This window comes from Amblyomma mixtum, chromosome 3 (genome assembly GCF_055824585.1).
Source record: "Amblyomma mixtum isolate Tamu chromosome 3, ASM5582458v1, whole genome shotgun sequence".
Lineage (NCBI taxonomy): Eukaryota > Metazoa > Arthropoda > Arachnida > Ixodida > Ixodidae > Amblyomma > Amblyomma mixtum.
The window spans coordinates 256,573,412-256,591,682 of NC_143014.1; the positions used below are offsets into that span (position 1 = coordinate 256,573,412).

Consider the following 18,271-nt stretch of genomic DNA (forward strand, 5'->3'; position numbering starts at 1 on the left):
CCGGAGCAGTCGCTCTACCAATTGAGCTAACCAGGACGGCAAGCTTATGGTAGGGCGAGAGCGAATTGATCAAATCTACTCCACCTTGGGGGATTCCCCTAAACATTTGACCAACAAGGAACCCTTGGTCAACTTGCCGAAGTAAGCCTACCATTCTTTGCATAGCTAACCTACCATGGTAGCTTAGTGCCTGTGGAATTCTTCAACTTTGAACGAGCTTGTAGGTTAATTTTTATTTTTTACGTTTAAGTCAGTGCGCAGATGACCGGGACAACAGAAAGGACGAAACACACACTGGCACTTCTCCACCCTTCTGCTGTACTTGTCTTCAGTGTGCTTATTTATTTATTTATTTGAAAATACTGCAGCCCCATGTAGGAGCTATAGAGAAAAAAATTATAAATGAAATAAGTGAATAAAAAACTAACTTGATTACCGTATAAACGTGTGTAAGGGCCGCACTTTTTTTTTCCTGATTTTAGGGCCAATTCTCGGGGTGCGGCCCAAATATGCGATGTGCGAAATTTTTTTTTAAAGTAAAAAGACGCCAATCAGGCAATGAGCGGCATTTATTCTGCATTCAATCGTCACTCGTGGAGTATTTAAACTCTGAGCTGGTGCTGTGCTCTGGTGCGCGCTCATCCCAAAAGAATCCGTGCAGCATATCCACTGTCAACGTGTAGCCGTTGTGTCGCACTTCCATCACATAGCATAGCAGCTCTTCCAGTTCAGGAAACTCGCACGGCTTGCCTCGGAAAGCAGGCTTTTTCAGCCTGTGTTTCTCATTGAATCCTTTTGGTTGCACCATCATCAGATGCACTCCTCGACCACGTCAAATTTCCTGCCCGCCGCACGTTTGCCATGTTCAAGAGCTAACTCCCAGCCATGTAGCTTTTGCAGTGCTTGCCCATCGTGCTAAAACTGCTATGCTCGGCGGCAGCACGTGGAAGCCACAACCACTAAAACTACGGCGAACACACCACAAAAGCAACAAAAGGCTGGAGCTGGCGATACTGATGTAGATGAGGATAGCGGAAGGTCGTGGCGGAGGAAAAAATTTGGCGATGATGGTGACTATAACCTCGGGCGCCATCCATGGACGGCACTTGGAAGCTCCTGTGTGCGTGCATGGCCTCAGAGGCTATGGTGCATGCGTGGCCTCCACAATCAAGCGCACCATTGCTCGCAGCTGGAGCCGATCGTAGAGGCCACGGCGCTTGCATTTAGGAGGCTATTCCCACCTAGGTCATGGAAAGTTCGGGTGTGGCCCTTACACGGATTTATTTTTTTTAAACGTTTCCTTCGGGAAAACGGGGTGCGGCCCATTCACGGGTGTAGCGCTTACATGCGTTTAATGTCCACTATTAATTTTTATGAGCATTAAATTCCCAGCTGCAGCAGCAGTGGTTCTGTGAAGTCAGAAACAACTGTTTACTGAATTTCAGCGCATATTTAACCCCATGTGATTGAAACTAATCAGAACTCTCTAATACGGGGCGCCTGATAGCTTGAATGCAGCTTCAGTGCATGAAACTTCATTTAATATTACTTTTATTTAGACAATTTTTATTGTAAATGCTTTTCTTAATGCTTTACATGTTCTAATGAAGTAAAGTATTCATTATTTGTGGCTCTACTACATTTCGCTTTCTTTGTGCCTTGCAGGTACTGAGTGGACAAGTCAGAGGATGGGCTCAAAGAGTGCACATCACAGCCCTTATTTGGCATCAGCACCTATTATGTCACACACGGCCGCATAACTGTTGGAGACATGGTACGCAGTGGTATCGCCGAAGCCACTTTTGTGAAGTAAATTTTTGTTCTCGTGCCCATTGCTGTAGAAGCTGCTACTGTTATAGTAGTGAACAGCAGCTTTGCTCAGCGGGTGTTTGGTGACATGTTACCTGTTTGAAAGCTCTTGATGTTAAAGGGACACTGAGGAAAAATAGAAGTTGGCCTCTATCGATGGGGTGCCTCATTCTCAATACAAAGTGACAGCTGTCACTGAAAATAGAGGTCTTATAAGCTGGAAAAGAGCTAAAAATTATTATATGTAAGTTTGCTGGCTTAGCACATTAGTCAGCGAAAGCTGATTGGCATTATAGTGCTAAGAGGTCTGGAGTGGCAGGCCCATTTTGACGTTTTACCGGCGACTGCCCATGTCGGCATCTCACAGGCCTGTTTTGGCATCAGTACGCTTACGTGCGTACTCTGCCTTCTTACGCTTGCACACCTCACGGACTCCAGGGCCCGTTTGCATGAAGCAAATTGTCTAGTTCCCTCTGCTGTCTTATTCGCTGCCTAAACCCTGCATAAGGAAAGAAAGGCGCATAATTGGCTCACTGGGTCGGTATACCTCAAGCACGCTGTGAGGTGGCAGTGGTTTCCACCTACAAATTAAGGCAGTTATGTGCCTTTCTTTTTCTGAAAATGAACTGAGAGTTTAGGCTTTGTTAGTTTTGAGGGAAAGCTATTACAGCTTTTGCTGTAAAAATGGCATACAGGTGTCACCATGAGCAGCCACTTTTGCATGTAAAATGTGTGCATCAACTCCGATAATTTTGGGCGTGGAGAGAAAAAATAATGGCACAAAACTTCTAGCCAATCCTTGAAATAAACACTGCAAATGATGCATGCAATGCATTCATTACACAGTTTGTGTCCACTTACTTAGAGCATTTTCCATTTAAAGCAAATAAGGGGAGAAAAAATTAAAGCCTTGGGTGAACTATGACCATATCAGAATGATAAATGCTAAAACTAGTCTTTACCACATTTTCTTGTGCACTCGCTGCGAGGAATCACTGCGGCATTTTAAAAAGGCAAGAAATCACTTAAACGCAGACCTAAGAACAGCCAAGGTTTGTTATTATGAATAGCTTTTCGGCAGCGTTAAAAACAGCAACCTGATACAGCCTGGAAAGCTCTCAATAACGTTTTTGGTCAAGGTAGCATTAGGCCGGTTCTGCTGATCACTGCAAATGGCCATGAGCTCCCAGGTAAAGAGCTGGCAAATCACTTTACTAATCACTTTGCAAAAAACAGTAAATTTTTAGACATTGATAATCTGCAAATTAAGCAGTTAAATATGTCTTACCTGTCACCTCATCAGTACTAGCCCATTCTTAACCTGTGTTTGCAAACAGTTTTTCCCGACCAGATGAAATATGCAAAAATTTCTGTAGGCAATAAAAGCGGCGACAAAAACCTGCTGATAAACTACAAGCCTATATCGGTACTTCCGGTGTTTTCTGGAGGACTTAAGAAAGTTATTGCATGTCTCGTACCGAACTTCTTCGGTAAGTCAAATATTATTCGCAAGTCAGGTGACCTGCAGGGGGCGCCGAAGTAGCACGGCGAAATCTGGCAACACTGCAGCAATGGCGGATCAAGGGAGGGTTGTGCAAAATTTGTTTCTAGGGACTGTAGTGGGGGTTCTGTGGGGGGGGGGGTTCTCTAGTGCCTGTAGTGGGGCGACGTAACCTCCCGTTGTTTCGTTGAGAGCGAATGAGTCCTCAGCACTGGACATATCATCTTAATTGGCGCAAAAAACAAAATCGATAGCAACACAGATATTGTCGCTCTGTGCGTACAGTCGTCTCGCGTGGGTTCGGACCCGCATGAGTTATCAGTGAAGGTGACAGCTGTTTTTCAAGGACTTTCAGCAAAATGCAAGCAGATTGCTGCAGTCTTCATCCACCTGTCCAGGTAAGCAGAATGCTCTATTTCTTTTCGTCAGCAGGTGTAAAACATCGGTGTGGGAAAGCACGACTTACTCTTCGTTTAGTGCCATGTATGTCGAGCTGTCTCGCTGGTTTGAAAGAGGTGAATGGTTTGAAAAGTTGAAGTCACTAGACTGCGCCAATTGCACACTGCAGCACGCGAAATCGTTCTCCCTTTCATAAAGCTGTTGGTTGCACGTGCTTGGCTTTTTCGCCAAGACAATATCGAATAGCCTGTAGAGGTAGGGATGTACAGAACATTTTAAACGCATTTGTGCATTGATATAGAGTTTATTTCCCCTCAGGTTTGTAAAGGTTCAGTAAGCCGTAGGCTGATCATGAAATTTCCCAGGAAGAATAGAATGTGGTCGGTGGTATGACTGGCAGATCCCGTTGCGGGCACACCGCGGCCTGTCGGATAGACCAAATGACCAGTTTTCTTTGTAGTGTGACGGTTTTTCAGGCCGGCGGATGGTCGCCCGATCTCCTCAGCAGATTGGCGGTTGAGTGAAACCACACCCATGAAAGACAATGCGTTTGTTTCTAGAAATAAGCGAAACGAGCAACTACATTTATATGCTCACGCTCCGACCTTTACCAGGGAAAACCAGTGGCTGGAAGTTTGCATGCACACATTTAGAGCAGCCATATGTTCAAGTTTTGTTGTAGCATGGCTGCAAGAAGTTTATCAGTATGCACTGGGCCTTTACTTGTGTCTAGCTAATATCCTATTAATTTTGTACAGGTATCTGTCTCATTATCAGCAGCGTGAGCCTGATGTTGCTTTAAGAGCGTGTTTTATGTATTCTGGCTGCTTGAATAATGTGAACTTTAACTGTTGTCAAAAATTAGTAAATCCTCTGACTCATTCGAAATCTTTTTTTTAGTGTGGGGCTCCGGGCATTGCAGGTGCTGAGCTGCACAGATGTGGAATGTGCATGGGCAACAAAAAAAAGGACGTGCAAGATAAGTATGCACCAGGGCCGCTGTGGAAAATTTGCCACACAAAACTGCCCACTCCTGCACATCTGCTTCCAATCAACGACTGTGAGAGCATGGCTGCATTACTCTGCAGCAGTGCACCCAACTCTGCATGGGCATTCCACAGGTAAATGCTATGTGCATATAGTTTATTTTTTAGTGTTGGTGGATTCAGAAAGCTGCATTTTAGGAAACGTGAATGACTTATCCCTTCATGATGTTTTCGAAGTTATGATTATTTGTGTATGGAGTTTTTGGTTAATTTCTTTATCTCCTTTAAGTGTGGCTCCTTCTGTGCATTATGCATTTCTCTGCTGAGTCTCTACTGAGGTTTCAGTGTTTGTTTCATTTGCATTTGCAGCTTTGCACAACAGTCGTGGTTTTTCATAAGTAAACATTTCTGATATAAATTGAGAGTAAGGCAACAGCAGTACTCAACTGCCATAATGTAATGACGCTTGACAGTGAAATAAATGATTTGGGCAGCCCATAAGGCCGAGTAGGTTTTATTTTCTCTGACTGCATCGACTGCAGCTGCCCAGTTTCAAGAAAGTTGCACAACCTTCCTTTGCGGTCGTGCTACTTTGGTTAGGGCACTGATGATACTGTGAGCAATAAAAGAAGTCTACAGGCAGCTTGGTTTAGCATGCTTACAGATAACAGGATGTCATGACCACAGACAAGTGAAGACGCAGATGGCCCTGGGTGTTGCAACTGCTTTGCACTGTATGTTGCAATCCTTACGCACCATGATTAATCATATTCTGCGACGTTGGCGTGGTAGTCAAGAAAATTATGTGAATTGGCCAAAAAAGCAGAAAGATATGTCTGCTTCTACACTAAAGTGTTGTTCATAGTGAGGTGCACTTCATTATTGCCAAGTGTTTAACAATACTGTATTGGATTCTTGTGCAGAAAACGCAAGCAGCCAGGAAAGCTGAACTCTTCAATGCCTGTTCAAGGAATAAGTAATGAGTATTGGCAATGAAGAAGGATGGATAGCTGGGCGAGTTTGTAATAATACATCGTGGGAGGGAACAGCGCGAACAAGACGACAGAGGAAGCAAGAGGACACAAAGACGAGCGCTCGTCTTTGTCTCCTCTTGCTTCGTCTGTCATCTTGTTCGCGCTGTTCCCTCCCACGAAGTATTGGCAAGATTTAGTGCCAATTTCTGGGATAAATATGCAATAAGCTGCCCACAGAAAAAGTGTAGTAGTAGGAACTTTCATTTCATGTGATGGTAAGCAGATGCGCACAGCCTCGTATCATATATTTTTTTACATGCCGTAACTGGACTAAAGAACTTCTTCAGTGAAGTCTGTGTAGCATCGCTTCTGTTTTCATAATAGGACGCATAAAATCACTACCGTGTTATAACTGTCATCATGAGGCCTACCACTTTGTCATTGTGGCCTGCTGATTTCAGAAGGAATGTGGCTGAATGTGAAACAAATTTCTGTTCTTGCAGTGAGGCAAAAGTGCTGCAATAGTCTGCATATTTATATAACTATGGTAGCGTGTTTGCCACTTGTGTTCAGTGTCTCAGTAGAGCGCTTTCAGTGGAACATTTTTTGGTGTAGTGTGCTCATGTAGCACCATTCATAGTTAGTACGTTTTTGTCTTCACCTTGGAGCTGCTTAAGTGGCGAAACAGATGTCATAGCTCTTAGAACTATCTTAAATTTGTTGTCTTGTGGCTCAGAAGCATTTTAGAAAAAGTGCTTTGCTTTGTGACATTATGAAAAGCTGAATATGCTTCTTTAAAGAGCATAAAAGACACAGATGCAGACAGAGAAGACACACACAGCGTTTACTCTGCTTTTGCAGGTACTAGAATATGCTTTTGAACATGTGCTGAATGTGCTTTTTGCAGGTACTGGAAAAACACATGCAGAAAAACAGATAGGAAAATACTTGGCTAGCAATAAAATAATTTTATGTTACTCCACTCGCTTCATGCAGATCTACGAAATGTACACCTTTCAAGTAAATCATTTAAAGCTTCCGCAAGGTGAAAGAAAAGCTTCCTCATTCTGGTGCATTTGGTGCGCAACATAAAGGAAGGGAATGTTTAGAGGATAATGTAGATATATACACATTTTTTTTAGACTAAAGCTAATTAATGAATAATTGGCACCAGAGGAACATAGGTCAATGAGCACAAAGTAAGTTGAGTGCAGAGGTGTACGTTGTGGAGCACTTAGTGCTGGCATGATTCTTATTTCAAGGAAGAAAATGAAAGCAAGATGGTTCATAAGTGCCCTTGCTCTGTATTGTCTTATATAGATCAATGGCTGATTAAGTGGCTAAAGAAAGCAATTACTTGCATCGTCATGTGCTGATTGCAGTGGCTTGACATGAAGGGATTAATTGCACTGTTGTAGGAAGTAGCTGGCTATTTTTGAGGCAGAGATGCATAAAAGAAAGTGAGTTTTCATTCACTAGTACCACTGGTCTTTTTTGATGTTCGAGAACATTTGTTTTAAGGTAGCTATGTGCTTATTTGGGCAGACAAAAAGACCCGCTGCCATTTCCGCCTTCCGCCACTTCTGGGGCTGCTTAAGGAAGAGGCATAAAGCAAGACTGCAGAAGGCGTATTGGCATACATATGTGACGTGTATGGCTCGGAGACTGTCCGGGAAGAAAGTGAACGTATAACACGCGGTCAGCAATCAGCACCAGCATGGCACAAGTATAGGAAGGGCCTTGTAACTGCAAGCATTGCACACGCTTGCATGACCCGTGCCAAGACGTATCTGCGCACAAAGGCCGCACCAAATATTGGTCCATTTCTGAGCCTTATCCTCAGAACATCCCATGTAAGCACCCCTGCTATGCGAGCTGGTAGTGCCAAGGAAGATGCTGCACGCAGTACATATGTGCAGTAGCAGGAAGCCCAGGGCCATAAAGTTGAGTTGCAGCTGACTGGCCTGATTTTGCATAGGGATCTGCCTTTTATTATCTGCTCTCCCGATGGCAGGGTAACCTTTCTCTGCCAGTGCTGCGAGGGCAGGGAGGTCCTATTGGAAATTAAGTGCCCTGTAAAGCTGCAAAATTCTTTCAGCAGTAGTGAAATGCTGAGGCCAAAGTTAGAACATGTCACTCAGGTAAATGTGCAGATGGCTGTCTGTGGTGTTAAGGAAGCGCACTTTTTTGATTTTTGCAGTAACCTAGAATTTACATGTGTAGATGTGATTTATGATGAAGAGATCTTTGAATCTTTCAAGGACTCAGTTGTTGACATCTACAAGGCACGTGTAGTGCCCGATCTTTTGCAGAAAGTAGGACAGTAAATTTTTTGTTTCATTTAGTCCCTTGTGTCTTTACTGTTAAGTGTCAGATGTTTTATCACTGTGCTTAAAGGGGCCATAAAGCATGATGAAAAGAGAGCAAGGAGAAAAAACTGGAAATTTATGGGTGTAACATTCTGAAGCAGCCTGTCGGATATCAGGGACTCGGTACTGGAGGGCTCCAGATTATTTTTGACTGGCTGGTTTGTGTTTTATAGGGGTTTAACGTGCCAAAGCAGCTCGGGCTATGAAGGATGGTGCAGTGAAGGGCTGTGGAAATTTCGACCACCTGGGGTTTTTTAACGTGCACTGACATTGCACAGTACACGGGCCTCTAGAATTTTGCCTCTATCGAAATTCGGCTGCCACGACCAGGATTGAACCCGTGTCATTCGGGTCAGCAGCCGAGCGCCATAACCACTGAGCCACCGCGGTGGCTGTCAACCAGCTGGGGTTCTTTGATGTGCACAGAGGGGTGGTAAAACTTATTTGTTGGTCAGTGTTGAGCAGTGTGCTGGGGAAGGCCCCCTATTCCAGGAGCCGCATGGCAACTGAAACTGCTGTTGACCAGCCGGTCAGGTGAAGCTGGTCGGCCAAGTTGTGGCTGGCCCAGGCAGCTTCGCACTGCTCCAGGGAAGGGTTAGGAATTGGGGCACCACGTGATCTTATTAACATCTTGCAACATGAGGGCTCCCTTTGTGTTAACACTCCATCGAAAGTCAGGCATTGCATCTATGAAGTTGCAATTACATAACATCATTGATGGGTCATAGGTAAACCTGCTCTTTGCCCTCACCAGAAAGTGCACATTCTTGTTGCATAGGCGAATTTCCAACATTCTTAGCCATTTCCCTTGCTCTTCTGTTACCATACCAGTTAGTGACCCCTTTAATGCTTAGGACATAATGGCTGGTGCTCCGTCTGTGGTATGAAAACTGTAAACATTACTTCCTGCTTCTCACCGAGTGCCTTTCTGCACAGCTGTTGAAATTAGGGGACTCAGCATTTTCGATTGTATTCAATCTGAAATAAAGCCTAAGAATGCGTCTTCATCTTTTTGCAGAGCTAGGCAGCCGTGCTCGAGCTACAACTACCTACTTCTAGTTGTTTCATGGGAATATGCCCGAAGTATGTGTATGCACTACCTTGACTTTTGAAATTCTTAATGCTTGATGGTCACGCCTAACACGTCATCACTAGAAATGCCTTGCAATGATCCTCGTCTTTCAACAAGCCTTTATTGAAATGCTGGCTGAAAATCTGTTTGGATATGGTTTGCCATGCATGCAAAACATGTCAGATTTATGCCCAGTATGCACTCAGGGAAGAGAGCTGAACACCCATAGGATAACCGGTTCCAGCACAGCTCGGAGAGCACACAGAATAGAGGTACAAAACAATTGTGTGCATGCAACCACAGCAGTGCCCAGTGGTTTGAGCATACGCTTTGTATGCAGGATGTGCAAGGTTCACTGCCCAATCCTGCCAAACATTCACCACTGGGTATAAGCTTTTGTGTTTGAATTGCTCAGAAAAATGGACTTCTTTCCCTGCCTCCAGCAGACCACGCTTCAGCCATGGTGTTCCTTGCACCATAAACAAAATCAGTTCATCAGTTGTATGCAAGCACATTTATTCAACAAGAGCAATTGTTCCATTTTGTTACATTTAGCATTAGCATAGAACAAACTTACAAAAATTGACAATCAATTGCAGTATCTCACAGGAAACGATGTCCAGCAATATTTCACGATGAAAGGTTCGTTATACCAGCAATGACCTTGAGGATGTCATCCAACTGCCCAACCATGTTACACGGCCCTTTTGTTGCCAGGATCTTGAACATTTTCATTCGTTGGATCGCACGTTCGACGTGCAACCTGGCCAAAGCAATCGTCTGGGTTCGAAGAGCTTCCCCCTTAGACAGCTGCTGCTTTTGTTTTTTGAATGGAGCCTGGATAAGATGAGTGAGGTAGTGTGTGCAAATTTCGTCAATTAAAAACCCACGATCAGCCATGATTGCATCTGATATTGGCTCAAGTGCATCAATCAGGCTGTTTTGTTCGAGTATGGCCTTATCAGACACGCGTCCCCCATAGCCTTCACTTATATAAGCAATCATGCCAGCTTGAGTGATGGCTATCATATATTTAGCTGTGAATCCCCTCTTGTAGTGTGAATACACTCTCAGTGCACACTGCAAACAGCTGGGCTGCCCCAAAGCTATCTCGGTGCAGTCAACAACAACTCTTACATTACTGAATTGCTTTGGCAGATGTTCAACAATTTCCTCTTTCGAGAGGAGCATGACAACAAATTTTAGAACTTCAGACAATACCTGCACTGTTTCTACAATGATGTTGTTGCATGTTGTTATTGTGGAGTCAAACAAATGCCTGAGGGAGGCAGTTGATATATTGTGCTTTAACTTCAACATTAAAACAGTGCTCTTTCTTGCTGACGTGTGCTGTCGACCAGACAGTGGGTGTAGTTTTTGTAGCACTCGATGAGTGCGTTCAGAACTGCTACTGACGGCAGCCCTGTGAATGTTGTTATATTTTTGTCAGTGATCATATCATATTTGGCAGCAGCGGCTGTACCGACCGGTTCACTAAATCTGCGCATCTTACACACAGGACACCACCCGCTTTCCCGGTGGCTTTGGTCTGCATCTTCGGCGGATCACCGTTGCACGTGCCGCATCTCCGACTATCGCACGTATCGCCGCTCATCTATAAACTGTCGTGGCCTCCAGTGTGACGTCAGCGAGCCGTGGACCAGGATTGGCTGCCGTAAAGAGGCACCGACTACAAAAGGACTGCACCTCGCAACTGATCGTCATTTGGCAGCAGCGGCTGTACCGACCGGTTCACTAAACCTGCGCATCTTACACACAGGTTTGTGCAATCATTTGTAACCAATTTTTATTTTTTTGTTCTTTCTGCCGCTGCTGCCAAGCTCTTGTACTTGTTTGCTGAACTGCTAATTTGAAATGCCTACTGAAGTGACAAAGCTGTTGAAAGATTTTAAACAGGAAATGCGAGATATGCGCAGTGCACTAGAGAAAGAGCTTCGAAAGAAATACAAAGAACTGAAAAAATCCGTTGATTTCTTTAGTGAACAGTTTGATGCTATGGCTGAGCGCTGCGCAAAACTAGAAAAGCAAAACTCAGCGCTAAAGAAAGAAAATGCCGAACTATCACAGGAATGCACAGGACTGAAACAACAACTATCTGATCTTGAAGACCGGGTGACAAACCAAGAACAGTACTCGAGGAACCGGAACATTGAGATTAAAGGCGTTCCGGTCAGCGACGACGAGAACGTACCTTCAATCTTGAGCAAACTAGGAGACGTCATAAGCGAACCCATTTCTGATTCCGATGTAGAAATGTGTCATCGTGTGCCAAGGAAAGACAAAGGATGCCCTAACATTGTCGTGCAGTTCCGCTCTCGTGCGAAACGGGAAGCTGTGATTGAAAAGGCCACGAAAAATCGAATTTATACCTCTGATTTTGGTTACCAGAGTGCTGATGGTTCCAGTTCTCCCCCGGTATTTTTTAATGAGCACCTTTGCCCTGCCTTGAAGAAACTTCTTGGACAAGTTGTGGAGCGAAAGAAATCAAAAGAATGGAAGTACACGTGGACAAAGGGCGGCAAAATTTTCGCGCGCAAGACAGACACGTCGAATGTGCTGCGCATATCTTGCGTTGCGGACATCGATAAGATGAAGTGAGGAACTAGGATTCCGAGCAATTTGCCAACAGCCATTCCCGTCAATGGCTGGCAAATCGGTGAACCCTGCGGATGTGACTAAAATGTATCATGAAAAGCCATGCACATCTTTCTTCCTGTTGAACACTCAATCAGCGCGCAATAAGTCTGATGAGCTGTGTGCCTTGTTTTCATGTTTTGGCTTTTCATTTGATGTTATTATGCTTTGTGAAACATGGTACCGACACGACCACGAAGTTATACAGATCCCAGGTTACACAAGACACTACTTAAATCGCTCAGTCAGGAACGGTGGAGGCGTACTTTTCATGGCCAGGGAGAATTTTCAGTGTGAAAAAATCGACGAGTTTACGGCGATTACAGCGGACTTTGAAATCTTGACTGTCGTTCACAACAAAAGCATATTTTCTGTTTTATATCGCCCTCCAGGCGGGAACGTTGCAAACTTTTTCACATTTATGGAAAACTTCTTATCCTGGATAAATGAAAACAGGTATGAACTCGTCTTGGGCGGCGATATAAATATTAACATGTTGAACGAAACGCAGCTGAGTACTGATTTCACTCGACTTTTAGAAGCTAATGCATGTTTCAACACAATTACTGCTCCAACTCGCATTAGCAAGGACTGTGAAAGTTTGCTTGATGTTTTCATTATAAACACTGAATCTCGAACTATTAACTCCGGAGTAATCAGCGCTCATATTAGCGATCATTTGCCAGTATTTCTTCTCTTGGAATCGTATGTCTCGAGTAAAGAGCCAAAGCAGTGTCCCCCGATCACTATCCAAGATATTAATCCAGCTACACTCGAGGATTTCCATACAAGAATATCAAAAATAAATTGGCTCGACGTGTACAATCAGTCTGACGCAGACGCCGCGTACGAGTCATTTCTGTGTCTTTTCAAAAAGGCTTACTCGGAATCTTTTCACCCTAAAACACTGAAGCCTAGAAAAGCTAGAAAACCTTGGATAACCAGTGCACTTCTGAAACTAATCAAGCAAAAAGATGCTCTATTCAAACGTTTTTTGGACACAAGAGACACGTGCCATCTATCCGAATTTAAGAAATTTCGGAATAAGTTAACTGCAACCCTCAGACAAGCTAAGAAAGATTACCTTCATAGGTTGTTTGATCCTGAAGCTGTAAAGCGGACGGACATCACGTGGAGAAACCTTAGCGCAGTGCTTAACATTGGACGTCAGCATCCAGAGGGCGTACGAGAATTGATCATTAATGGGGAACTTTCATCAGGCGCGCATTTAGCAAACGCTTTTAATAATTATTTTGTGTCCCTAGTGAATAGTTTGCACGATCCTCGCTCCGCAGAGTACGTCAATTCCAAAACTTGCGATAGTGCTTTTCTGCATCCAACTAGCGCCGAAGAAATTTGTCTCACGTTCTCCGCTCTGCGAAACAGTAAAAGCTGCGATATTGATGACCTGCAAATACGCCCCGTAAAACACGTATTAGATCTGATATGTCCAGTTCTTGAACATGTGTATAATTTGTGCTTTGTAAACAGTATATTTCCTAAGCGCATGCAACTCGCAAGGGTTACAGTGCTCTTCAAAGCCGGTGATAGAAACAACATGTCTAACTACAGACCAATATCCATTTTACCTGTATTTTCAAAATGCCTAGAAAAATTAATAACACTCAGAATGACCGCTTTCTGCGAAAAACACAATATCCTTACTGACTGTCAGTTCGGTTTCCGAAAGGGTCGTTCGACAGAGTTAGCTCTACTAACACAAAAGGAACTAATATTACAAGCATTTGAGCAAAATTTTGTGACACTAGGCATTTTCATCGATTTTTCAAAGGCCTTTGACACAATCACACCACACTGCTAACAAAACTTGAAATTTATGGTTTCAGGGGCCCATTCCTTAGCTTAATCAAAAGCTATCTGCAGTTCAGGTGTCAGAGGGTTTCAATAAATAACTGTCTTTCAGATAACTTACCCATTCATTCTGGTGTACCTCAAGGAAGCATTCTTGGACCTTTGTTATTTAATATTTACATTAACGACATAATAAATATTGACACCACTGCCCAATTCATCATATACGCTGACGACACTAGTCTGTTTTTTACATCTGGTTGTGCAAGCGACCTGTTGGCTCTTGCGAACGCTGCTTTAAGCGAACTCAATCGATGGAGTTCATTGAATTCACTGTCTATAAATAAAAGCAAGACAAAGGCTGTACTTTTTCAACCTAAAAACAAAAATGTCCACATTGACGGCCATTTGCAAATGGGTTCCTCGGTTATCAACATTGTGCCATCCATCAAGTGCCTCGGGGTCGTATTTCAAGAGAACTTACTTTGGAATCTTTGTACAGACTCAGTTGCTAACAAAATCGCTCGTGTTGTGGGGATACTAACGAAACTTCGATTTTTTCTTCCCTTGAGCGTGAAAAAGCTGCTTTACAACTGTCTCTTCCTGTCCCATCTGAATTACTGCCATTTAGTGTGGGGAAACACCACAATGTCTAACATCACAAAGCTTTATCTTTTGCAGAAGAAAGCAGTGCGCGCTATCGCTAATTCCTCATATGACGCTCATACGCAGCCTCTTTTCAGTGCCCTTAACTTACAGCCGGTCACCTCCATATATCGTAGTATTTTACTCAAGCGTTTCACTACTGCGAAAAAACAGAACACCAAATTCTTCGAGCATTTATCTCTATTGACAATGAGTTCTAACATTTACAACACACGTCACAGAGAAACATGGTACGTTCCTAAAACGCGCACTAACTACGGTCAACAAATGTTACGCCACACACTGCCATCTTTGTTAAACTCATTAGAAACTTAATAACAACGTAGCTCTCCTTTTATGGGCTCATTGTGGATTCCTTTTTCTGTTTTGTTTGCTTTGCTGTAGTATACACTGACGCCATGAATGTCTAACCAATTTTCTTTGCTTGTTAGTAACTTATTATTTATGTTTGTGAATTTCAAAGCTATTTTGTTTGTATAATTTTATGCTTTCTGCTTTTTAAATCCTTTCAGCATTCTATCATTGATTTTTTTTTGGCCGTATGTATTTCTGTTATAGCATAGAATGTTATAGAATGTTCACTAATACTTTTTTTTCGTTTATCCATTATTGTATCTTTGCGTTCTCTTTATTGTGCATAGTGCCATTTCTGTAGGGGGTACAGACCCCGTCAAGCCAAATCCATTTGGCTTTTTGTCTGCACTCCCGTCATCTGTACATGTATAGATGCAAATAAACTTGAATTGAAACCTTTTTGGGAATCCTCCAGATTGCACTTGCACTGCTTGTCTTCTGTACAACGCTTAAGTGAGCCCAATTCCAGGAGGATGCCTGCAATGTCCCTTTCTTGCTCCGAGTGCTTGGTTAGAAATTGCGGAGCTTGTGGCTCTTGAACTGTAGTTGTGCACCATAAATCCTATCGGAAAAAAAAGTGGCAATCACATTGCTTAGTAAAGCAAGTTTTGCTTTACACAACACATTTGGAAACAAGACAGTTGTAGAGTTCATGCTAATGCATGTAGTTATTGCATCAATAAAATAAGTGTTGAGTGAAATGTCAACGCACTGTATTCTCTGCTTCTTTGTTGCACAGAACCATTGGGGAACTGTGCTCTATACTGGAGCCCCAGGTCAGAGTAGAGTTCCGGAAGAAAAATTTGGCCTTAATGTAAAGTGATTTGCTTCACAAGTGAAACAGTACGAATGGCAAGTTGCCCATGCCAATAAGATTGAGGTTCAGTGCATTTGGCAAGTATTCTCGGATAGTGAATGGCAATTTACCAGTTTCCTCAAGAGAAGAGTATATTGTATCTTGCTAGTACTTGGTATAGGGCAGAAACACTGAGGCTACTGAAAAGGTTGAGCTTAACGCAACACGGTACGGGAAGCCAATGATAAATGTAGCATTAAGAGACTGGATAAGAGTAGAGTGGGTCGGGGAATAAACAGGAGTTAATGATATTCTAGTCAAAAGAAAGAAGCAATGAGCATGGCACAGCTTTGTCACGTGAATTGGAACTTCCGGGTCGTTCCTGTGGTTTTGTTTGTGTGGGAATTGCTTGCAGACATGCGGTTTCGGTCTTTCTCTCCTTAATACTGGCACTCACATTACTGGAAAAAGGATGTTGTGCGCTGCCTCAACCAGCAGAAACTTCACTGCAAAGGGATGCAACATGTTCCGAGTGCCATCAAGTATAGGGAATGGCAAAAACAGTGCGCCGTTGCGATTGGCTGGCAGACTGCCTTTGATGGTCAACCCTAGGCTATATGTTTCGAGAATTTTCTGGCGGCAGAGTATGAGAGCGTTGAGGAAGTTGAAGAATTCGGTCAAGTATGTTGTTTATCTCCTTGGGGAGCACCAATTTCTTGCTCAGAAGACTTGGCTATGTGCCACAACTGTTTTCACATGACGGCAGCAGCACCGCGCGGGCTATGTTTGCAAATATATGCTGTTCGGCCTCCGTCAGTACAGCGTGACAACTTAAGATGTTAAAGGACAGGACGATTATTCCTCAGATATTTGCGCTGAATGTGAGTAGCTCGAATCAATAGCTTATACTTAAGGTGTGTGTGGTCACTACCGTCAGCTGTTGAAACGGTGACACCGCGGCCACGTACAGCAGCGACCCGTTCGCTGGCACTGCTCTGGTCGCAGCGTTAAGGTATGCTTACGAGCACTTGTAAAAGTTATGAATTGTACTTTGAGGCCATTTTCGCTAATTTCATGCTCGAACTGAAAGACGTTTTCACCAGAACACTAGTCGACATGAGCACGCAGCAAGTGTGGAAAATTATAATTAAGCAAGCTGTTACACTTAAGTTCCCTGTTCGTGTGGACCCGCATGTTGAAGTAATGTTTCTTCATTTCCTTTGTGCGGAGAGGGAGGCTGACAGACAAGGTGACCGCATTAGGAAGTGATGAGACTATTATTTACCGCCTTTCTTTTCGTACTCTGAGTCACTAAGTTGGGAAAAGCTTCACTTCAGGATAATATAATCAAAAAAATACAGCAGCCAACATACTATAGCTGTTTTTCACCTTTCATTGTATAGAACTTAAGAGAATTGACATCTGAGAGAAGTGTTAAAATACTGAACTGTCAATGTACTGCAAAGCATCATTTCCAAACTGTTTAGGTGCTGAACATGCATGTGAAGTAAATAAATGTCTATGTCTATAGCTTACATATGTGATGCATTGCACGCTTGCATTTAGTAATATTGCACTTAATTTTTGACTAATTGAGATGGACATTGGTGATTTCAAAAAGTACAAGATGCTACAAGGAAGGCAGAGGCTGGTCTATTGGTTGGGTCCATAAGGATCAAGAGTAATAATCATGCTATGAAACTGCTAGCTTTAAAAAGCCAAGGAAGACATGGTGTTCACAAATATTCGAGACTTTTTGATATCACTAGTGTCTTAGGGATGGTGTATCAAAGTCATTTAACATGCAAGCTGTGCCGCATTAATGCCAAAGCTAAAACTGCGCAAATGCCTTTTGTTCAACACTGCACAAGAGTTTGTAACAAACTTGTAGAAAATGCTCAAAACAACTCTTATCAAGCTTCTGTGTGTGCTGTAAAATCCGAAGCATGATGTTTTTTTTACGCTCGACCATACTGTTTATTATAGTTTACTATTTGTCACTCAGATCTCCTGAATTAGTCATTTATTACATGCTGTAGAAAATGCACAGCAAAAGCCTTTCCAAGACAAAGATATGATGTTGTTACCCGCAGGTCAAGAAGAGTTTCCCATTAATAGCTGAGAAACTTCCTCCTCTTGTAGTTCAACAGTAAAGCTGCCCATGTCAGAGCTTGTTCTGCTTTTGGCTGCTGTTTGCTAACTTTTTTGTCTTTGTGCCTGACTTTGTTTATGTTGTGGTGCCTGTAGCGAAGGTCTGCAGCAGGCTTTGATGCCTTGCTTTGGCGTTAGGTTTTCATTAGAAAAAAACACAAGGCAAGCTCATCTTTTGCCTAGCTGCTAGTGTTGTTACTTACCTACCTTACCTTGAACACTGTGCATGCAGTGCGTTATACATTTCCACATTTCTGTACCTAGCTAGGCATCAACAGCTGAGGTGCCAACCATTGGTGACACCTGTCCGTACACAGGCTGGTGGTTTCCCTTCAACTAGGCTCAGAGCACAAAGTACACGACAGCAAAATGGCTGCAGGCTCTCCTCTGCCTTGATGGGAAGCACCATTGACTTTTCATCCTGAAGCTAGTGAACGTTCAGGAGATGACACAAAACAAAGCATTTATTTTTGTACATTTATTTCATCTACATAATGTAGCAACCAGCATTGGGAAATCGAGTAGAAAAATTCTTAACATTCATAGCTGGAAGTTATATGTAAATGGCATGTAATGTCCCACACCACCATGCAGGATGTGAAATGCATTGCAGTGCAGTGCGTAACTATGCATAGTTAATTTTGTTTGTGAGCAAAGTTCTTATGTGTCCACCAAAACCGCAGTAAGTGAACGCCTCTCACTGGTTTAATAGCTGCCATGTAACTTG

At 43.2% G+C, this 18,271-nt stretch overlaps 2 pseudogenes; one reads left to right on the top strand and one right to left on the bottom strand.

Annotated features, from left to right (window-relative positions):
- The first annotated feature begins 1,067 nt into the window (after positions 1–1,067).
- LOC149354480 (uncharacterized) lies at positions 1,068–9,591 on the top strand (annotated as a pseudogene).
- Positions 9,592–9,713: 122 nt separating this feature from the next.
- Positions 9,714–17,953, bottom strand: LOC149354481 (uncharacterized; annotated as a pseudogene).
- Positions 17,954–18,271: the final 318 nt, after the last annotated feature.